The sequence below is a fragment of the Mesocricetus auratus genome, unplaced genomic scaffold, assembly GCF_017639785.1.
Source record: "Mesocricetus auratus isolate SY011 unplaced genomic scaffold, BCM_Maur_2.0 Super-Scaffold_15014, whole genome shotgun sequence".
NCBI classification, from domain to species: Eukaryota; Metazoa; Chordata; class Mammalia; order Rodentia; family Cricetidae; genus Mesocricetus; species Mesocricetus auratus.
The window spans coordinates 83,980,496-83,988,704 of NW_024429186.1; the positions used below are offsets into that span (position 1 = coordinate 83,980,496).

The 8,209-nt window shown below is 48.0% G+C and overlaps 1 pseudogene; it reads right to left on the reverse strand.

Annotated features, from left to right (window-relative positions):
* Window positions 1–7,668: 7,668 nt before the first annotated feature.
* LOC121139624 lies at window positions 7,669–7,772 on the reverse strand (annotated as a pseudogene).
* Between the last annotated feature and the right edge of the window lie 437 nt (window positions 7,773–8,209).

Consider the following 8,209-nt stretch of genomic DNA (forward strand, 5'->3'; position numbering starts at 1 on the left):
ATGTGGGTTCAGGGAGTTGAAGTCAGATTCTCTCACTGGATAGGTAAACGTGTTACAAAAACCTCTTCTCATCTGCAGTGAGTTCACTTTTTAAATGTTAGAAATTATTTTGTTTGTTTGAGAGAGTCCTGCCTGGCCCAGATCTTGTGGCCCTCCTGCCTCAGCCTCCTGAGAACTGAGGTCATGGGCATGTGCCATCTACCCAGCTCTGGCCTTGGGTTGGTTGTTAGTCTTATTGTTGCTCATCAATGGCGTTCTGTACACTTTAGGGCATTTCCTAAAAAGCACATGTCCATGAAAAATCTTCCTTAATCCCACTACCCAAACACTACAAACAGCTCCTCAAACATCTCAGCTAATGACCTGGAAAGCTTTCATGGCTTTCCATCAAGTGTAAACTGCTGCTCTTCTCCTCACCAAATCTCCAGGTGAGCCCTCCGGCACTCTCGGCAGTCATGGCCAGGGGACAGATTTAGAAAACCTTGGCTCTGAACTTTAAGGAAAGAAACAACAACAAAAATGTGTCCTGTAAGCCCTTAAGAATGGGTTTCCATTTGTTTATTTTAAAATCAAGCTACACAATGCTCATTCAAATTCCAGGGTTAGAGAGTCTTGCAGAGTAAACGTTTATCTAAGTGCTAACATTTGTTAGAGCACATTTATACTGTCACGTGTTTTATGTTTCTTCTGAGTGATTGCTTACCAAAGTTTTCTTTATATCATACACTTCATTTTCCACACCAAAGCATAGAACACAGTTTTAATTTAGAAAGAGTAAAATAAATAAAGTAGGTTTTGTTTGGGGCTCTTATTGTTTAAAACAGTCTCCATTTTTAGCCCAGACTGTCCCAGAATTCAATATCCTTCTGCCTCAGATTCTTGAGCATGACAGCATGGTTCATGGAAGTGTTTTGAAAGCAACATCCCTAGACAGGCTTGTACACAGTGCTCACTACCTCATGGGCACAACATCATAGTAGTCACTGGTCACTGTGAAAAGTAAGTGATCACACATAAAATTCCAAAGAAAACACATGTTTCTGTGTTTCTCCTATGCTTTCAACTATTTGAATTAAAGGCTAAGACCAGCCTTCCAACCTCAGGCAAGTCCATACCAAGGTCATAGGTAGCAGCAACAGGAGGCTAGCCACCAGGTACCCACCTGCAGTCTCTGGCTCTTGGAGCTTGGGCTCACTGTAAAGAGCACAAGGTTCTGATGGAAAATACCCAGTCAAATATGATGTTTATGTCAACTCCCTGATCAGGAAAGTGACCCCAGATGGGAAAGCCTTTCTCGTGATGGGAAGGGAGAACAAAGCCCACTTTGCAGAAGCCCGTTTTGGGATGACTTGCTTTGTACAGTGATCACTAGAAAATGTGATCACAGGTAATGACTGAGGACCACTGAGACACTAATCACCTGGTCAGTGAAGGACTGGACATGTCTCTGAAATGGCAGATGAACTAGTTCAGATTACTTCACGTTATCATTTCAAAGACTCTTCATATTTATTTCTGGATGAGCACCCTCTCTGGATGCCACTCCCCAAGTGTCAATTTGAAATCTTTCTGCCCTACAGCTGCTCTGAAGAGTAGGTTAATGACATGTGATCAAATCCTTACACGCCTCAGGAGCCCTGTTAGAACTGTGAACTGTAAACAGTATTTGCAAGTGAGCTGGCTGGGCCCTTTGCCTGTTTTCTGGAAGGCAGTTCACCCCTGAAGTCCAGCTCCAGGCTCTCCTGGAGGGCCTCTGGCTAACACCCACGATGCAGGAAGAGGTGGCTCTGATAATCTTAATCTTGTGTTTTTTTTCGGAAGTAGGAGGAAGGTCTGAAATAGGCCTGGCAGCTTAATCCGGGTTGGCTGCCTCTGCCAACAATATGCAAAACGTGTTTTCCAAGGATAAGAAGTTTGGGCCCTAGGCCAAACAAAGCTCATGTCTACTGTCAGCAAGAAGATACATGCTCTCTGTGACCCCACTATGCTGTTTACCGTTGTGTCTAAACAGGAGTCAATGCCTTCGGCAGACAGACCCAGGTCCCTTTAACAGACCCCCACTGCGGGCTGGGTGTGAGCATGCCAGCCTCCAGTGAGGTGAGACTCCACAAGCCTTCCATTCTCGGCAGCTAAGCTTGCCTTGTTGCCTAAGAGGCTCAGCAAGGTGAGTGCGAATACGCTTTCTTGTTTTTAACACCTACAGGCAGCTTCCAAAGAGGTCAGAAAAATCTGTGCATGCCTCAGTGTCCCTGGCCAAGAGCTCTTGGGTAGACCTCGGTATTTGTTTGTTATGCAAAGCTCAGTTACCAGCTCACTGAACCACGCAGAATGTCCTCGCAGGGACGTCCGACGCACCGTGCTTCCTGTTTTCTGTACAGTCGGCACAGCAGTGCTCAAAGCATTGAGGCATGACAGGGGACAGGCCTGGTAGCAGGCTGGTGGCTTTCCTCTTGACTACCCTCATCTCTCTTCCCGGGTATCCTAGGAAAATGAGGTTCTCAGGTCACTAAGCCAGCGATCCGAACTCCTTGCCTAACTGTCAGGCAAATGTTCAGGGGAAGCTGGGATGGACCTCTACTCGTCCCCAGGACATGGAAGGGATAAGTCACAGCCTGTTGGTCAGTCCAGCTTTTCTAACTGGGGTGCACGAGTTTGGGAGGGTGGGGCGAGCCTAAATAGAGGAGCTGCAGGAGAAAAACAGCAGGATCTCCTTAGTTCCCCCGTTTTGTAAATGAAGACCTGGGTTTTTCTTGTTTTTGAGCTTTCAGTGTAAGTAAGTTAAGCAGTACCCTTGCCACTACAACAAACCTTCCTTTTCTGAAGTGGGTCCGGCTAAGCCCACACTGTACACTGGCTAGCCATTAACGCCCCCTAGGCCGAAAGTGGTCCGTGCCTGGTTCCACGCACGTGCGTGCAGCCCCTGCTGCACAGCAGATGAGAAAGATGTGACTCCCTCCCGGGGAGCCCTCGGTGCAGCAGAAGGAGCAAGTCAACCCTTGATGCGCGGCTGCTGGGGCCACGGAGATAAGGTCCCTGAGCTGGCGAGGGAAGGTGGCTCGAGGGAGTGGAGCAGAGAGCTCGGTAAGGACGGGGCTCCTTCTCTGAGCCACATTCCTACCTGCCCAGCTTCCAGTGCCCACGCCTCCCTGCCAGATGCAAGATCCGGGAGCCAGCTCTCCTGTCCCGGGCTGCTCTCAAGCCAGAGTTTGGGACATGCCCTGGAATTGAGTAATGTCATGGTCATCTTAACTCCAGATACCGCTGACCCCTGGGCTTCAGAAACTGCTTTGTGAGCCAGGAGTAGAGTTGAGCAGTACGCTGACCACCTCCTGTCTGGAATCCTGCCCACTGGGCGTGGCGAGCAGGCCTGCTGGAATTCCGGGCTTGTTCTCAGCAGAGACCCAGAATGGATTCTGGTTGTTGCTTTTTGGTGTTTTCCTGGGATGGTGAGCACCCGGCCAGCCCCATCCACCTCAGGCAATGTTCCCCAGCATCTCCCCTCCTCTGCCCGAACACCCTACCCTCTCTTCTCATTCCTTGCTACACAATGCGCGACAGAATGTACCCTCCTCCCACAGCTGGCCTGGCTCCTCAGTAGGTCAGCACTTCTGCCCAATGACACATTGTTCCGTGAAATTCGAATCTTAAGAGGCTCCGCCTCACACTTGTTTCCCCATATGCTGTATTCATTCCAAGACCAATATTTGTTTTTCTGGTGAAAGCTTGAAGCTCACTGGCTTCCTCCTCCCGGGGTTCCCACAGCCCTTCGCTCTCTGCCACAGTTTAAGAATTCAGCCCTGCCACCCATATGCTGACTTCTCCATCTCCTCACCAGACCGGGAGCAGAATGTGTAGGGCGGGGCTTGCTACGAAGGCCTCAGCCAACACCAGAAGTCTGTAAATGTTGCCATGTGGACAACCGTCTTTAACCTGTGTGGTCTCACATCTCTTTATTGTTTATTTATTTTTATTTTTGTAGACTGGACCTTACATCGTAATTCTGGGTAGCCTAGATTTTGATATATTTTTGATATATAGACTCAGCTGGCCTTAAACTCAGAGATCTTCCTGCCTCTGCCTTCTGAGTGCTGGGATTAAAAGTGTGCGGCCTCAAATATCTTATTTAGATTTCATCTATCTTCTTGAATTGTAGTGTTGGATAGCCTGGGCTCAGAAACAGTATTAATCTGTTATTCTCGCCGCTATTATTTCTTCTTGCTTAGGAATCTCTGTGTCCTGGAAACGGTCATGAGACGATAGACGGACTTACTCAAAGCCTTCCTTCAGGCATACCCAGACCCTTCCCAGGGTGGCGCGGTGCACGGCAGGCAGAGGACACAGCATGGGCAGAGTGGCGCAGAGCCCCGACTCCTGCTCTAGATTTGCCAGGAGGGCTGAATGGCTCCGGCGGGCGCTGGGCCTGGGAGAGAGCCAGCAATTCCCTACTCATTGGGTGGGTCCCCCGCAGCCCGTCCCAGCGACCTAACAAAGCATCCGTGTCACTTGCGCTTTTCACTTATACCATGTGTGTTTTCCTGTCTCTGTTGTCCCTAATTCCCCACACGGTGATGATTAATTCCATCAGAGACTGCCGTAATTCTCTACTTAGAACAGAACCCATCGAAGCCGGTGAGGCATCCGGACATTACGATAAGCGTGGTTTGCACCTGGCCACAGACCGTGTCAGCCCTGGTTGGTGTGCAGGCCAATCCTTTAGGGTTCCAAAAGATCAGCCGTGTTAGTGGTGGGTGAGTGGGCCGTGAGGATCTGGCAGGTCGGGCAGGTGGTTGGGGTAATCAGGGAAAATGATGTAATCTGTGTAGCTCATCAGAGCAGAAGTGAACTCAGGTTGGCCAAGGGCTGGCATGTGGGTCATCAGGGAAGTGGATTTGATGCCAAACCTAGAAGCTTGGGATCAACCCCTGGAGATCAGAAGGCTTAAAGAAGAGAGCCAGTTCCCCCAGATGCTGGCCTCCACACATGCGCACAAACTGTTTATGTTCACATGCACGTATATGCACATGGACATTAAAGGACGCTTACTGACAAGGCCTGATGATGGATGCGGTGTGGAACACAGTGAAAATCCATCACACAAGGCTGCTTTGCTGGCTGGCGGAAGATGGGAACATATTTGGAGGCAGCGTGTTTAATAGGAGGAGGACTTTGGCTTAAGCTACCTGTAAAGGCACGAAGGCTGTTCTCTTAAAGGGTTGCTTGGCACAAATCCAAGGAAAAGAGGTCTGTTGCTGGAGCCAGGGCCTGAATGTGCATCATCAGAAGTGTGTTTCAGCCCTATGGTTCACAGAACCCCACAGAGAAGGTCATGGGGCTCTGGCTGCCATTTCTGTGGTCAGATCCTGTGGTGGTTTCAATGAAAAGGTCCCCATAGGTCCACAGGGAATGGCACTATTAAGAGTTGTGGCTCCTTAGAGTGGGTGTGGCTTCGTTGGAGGAATAGGTTGGGCTTTGAGATCTCAGAAGCTCAAGCCTGCTTACTTGCTCACATATCTCTTCATGCTGCCTGTGGATCAGGGCACAGAACTCTCAGCTACCTCTCCAGCATGCACACCAGCCTGCTTCCCTTCATGATAATGGACTAAGCCTCTGAACCTGTGAGCAAGTCCAAGCTAAATGTTTTCCTTTATAGGAGATGGTGTGGTCACTGTGTCTCTTCACAGCAATAGCACACTAACTAAGACAGCTGCAGGTCACAGCGGCTCTGTTTCACTTGGCTTGTTTACAGTTCCCTTTAAAATGTTTTTCTATTTATTTGTTTATTCACTATTGGTTTCTGTAGTCCTGGATGGCCTGAAGCTCACTGTATACACCAGGCTGATCTCAAACTCACAGAAATCTGCCTGCTTCAGCTTCCTGAGTGCTGGGATTACAGGTGCGCTCTACTATGCCAGCCTCCTTTTAAAATATTTTTTATACTTTAAACTTTTGTGCAGTAAAATGTGTACTTTTGGACATGTGTCTGTGGATGCCTGTGCATACGGCCACATAAATACCATCCAAATCAAGATACTGAGCATCCAAGCCAGCAGGTTCTGTGTCCCCTCCAAGTTCTCACCCAGGGGAGTGAGCACTACTCTGCATCTTCATTTGGTTCTTCAGGTTCTTGAGTTTCATGTAAACAGGACCATACTGCGTATGGTGTTTGCTTTTTGTTTTAGTTTTTGTATGCTTTTTTAACTTCTCTTTTTACTGTGAGGGTCACACTGCTGTGAGTCTTAAGAATTTTCCTTTTTTAATAGCTGTGATCTCCTTTTATATAAACATACCATAGTTTTTTTATTTCCTGTTGATGGGTATGTGGGTTGTTTTGTCTAAAACGGCACCCAACTTTCTCATACCAGTGTTTTTGTGTGTACGTACTCCGTGTGCCTGTGTGTAGTGTGTGTGCATGTATGTGTGTGTTTGAGTATGCAGTTATACATCCATGTGTAAGGTGTGCGTGTGTATGTGTTATGTGGAGGTGTGTGTGTGTGTGAGTCCAGAGCACGAGGGGAAACTGTGGGTGTCCCTTCTCAGGTGCCATCCACCTTCTTTCCTAATACTGGGTCTCTACTAGGATCTAGCATTTGCCAACCAGGCTAGCTGGCCTTGATCCACCTCTCCCCACCTATTCAGCACTGTGAGTCTAAGAGCACACCCCTCACTCACTTGGCTTCTTCCTTTTTTATGTGAATGCTGAAAGTCAAACTCTACTGACTGGGCTATTTCTCTAGTTCCTGCCACTCACTTTTAACCTTTGCAAGGAGGCTGTATTTTAAATTTTATCATCATCATTAGTGTGTGTGTGTGTGTGTGTGTGTCTTAGTTAAGGTTGTGTTGCTGTGAAGAGACGCCATGACCATGGCAACTCTCATAAAGGAGAACATTGAATTGGGGCTGGCTTACAGTTCAGAGGTTTAGTCTGTTGTCATCACGGTGGGAAGCAGGGCAGCGTGCTCGCAGACATGGTGAGAAAAGGAGCCGAGGGTTCTCCATCCGGATCCATTGGCAGCAGGAAGCGACACTGAGACAGGCCTGACTTGAGCATCTGAAATCTCAAAGCCCAGTCCCAGTGCTACACTTTCTCCAACAAAACAAGGGCAAATGTGTTAATCCTTTCAAATAGGGCCACTCCCTAGGAACCTATGGGGGCAATTTTATTCAAACCACCTCAGGTGTGTGTGGAGTCCATGTGCCACAGTGTGTGTGTGGAGGACAAGGGGGAACTCTGTGGAGTCAGTTCTCGTCTCCACCTTTATGTGGGTCCAGGGATTGAACTCAGGTCATCCGGCTTGCATGGCAAACACCTTTACTCAGTGAGTCACTTTTCTGGCCTATTTGAATATTATTAAGGGAAAGCCTTGACAAAGCCCTAGTATTGTAACTGCTCTTGGCCTGTAGTAGCCTTGAGGCTGGCAAGTCCAAGGAGCACCATACAGAGACTCAGTTGCCACTTCCCCTAGATGACAACATATTACCTCTGTCATTTATGCTTTATTGGAGAAAAGAATCTGAGGAAAAATACAAGGGATTTTAGACAATCTTTTTTGTTTGTTTTGATTTTTTCTAGACATGGTATCTCTATTTAACAGCCCAGCTGTCCTAGAAATCACTATGTGCCTCAGATTCACAGAGCTGTGCCTCCTAAGGTCATGCTCCATCATACCCAACAAGTAAGTGTCAAAGTCTTAACCATGTGGGTATTGTTAGTCCCAAGGGACTCTCTGTCCTTGTGAAGAGGAGTGCTAACCTTTTTTACTTTGAGACAGAGTCCCAAACAGTAGCCTAAGCTGGCCTCAAAACCCACAGCAATCCTCCTGCCTCAGCCTCCTATGTGTTGGCATGACGGATGAGTGCCACCATTCACAGCTTGTATTTGCTAATTAATCTATTTTTATATATTTATTTTTACGTGCATTGGTGTTTTGCCTGCATGTGTGTCTGTGCGAGGCTGTCAGATCTTGAAGTTACAGGCAGATGTGGGCTGCCATGTGGGTGCCGGAGCCTGGACCTCTGGAAGAGCAGCAGTGATCTTAAGCCCTGAGCCATCTCTCCAGCCCCCACCAAGCACAGCTTTTTTTTTTTTTTTTTGGTTTTTCGAGACAGGGTTTCTCTGTATTGTTTTCGAGGCTGTCGGTCCAGCCTGGCCTCGAACTCACAGAGATCCGCCTGCCTCTGCCTCCCAAGTGCTGGGATTAAAGGCGTCCAA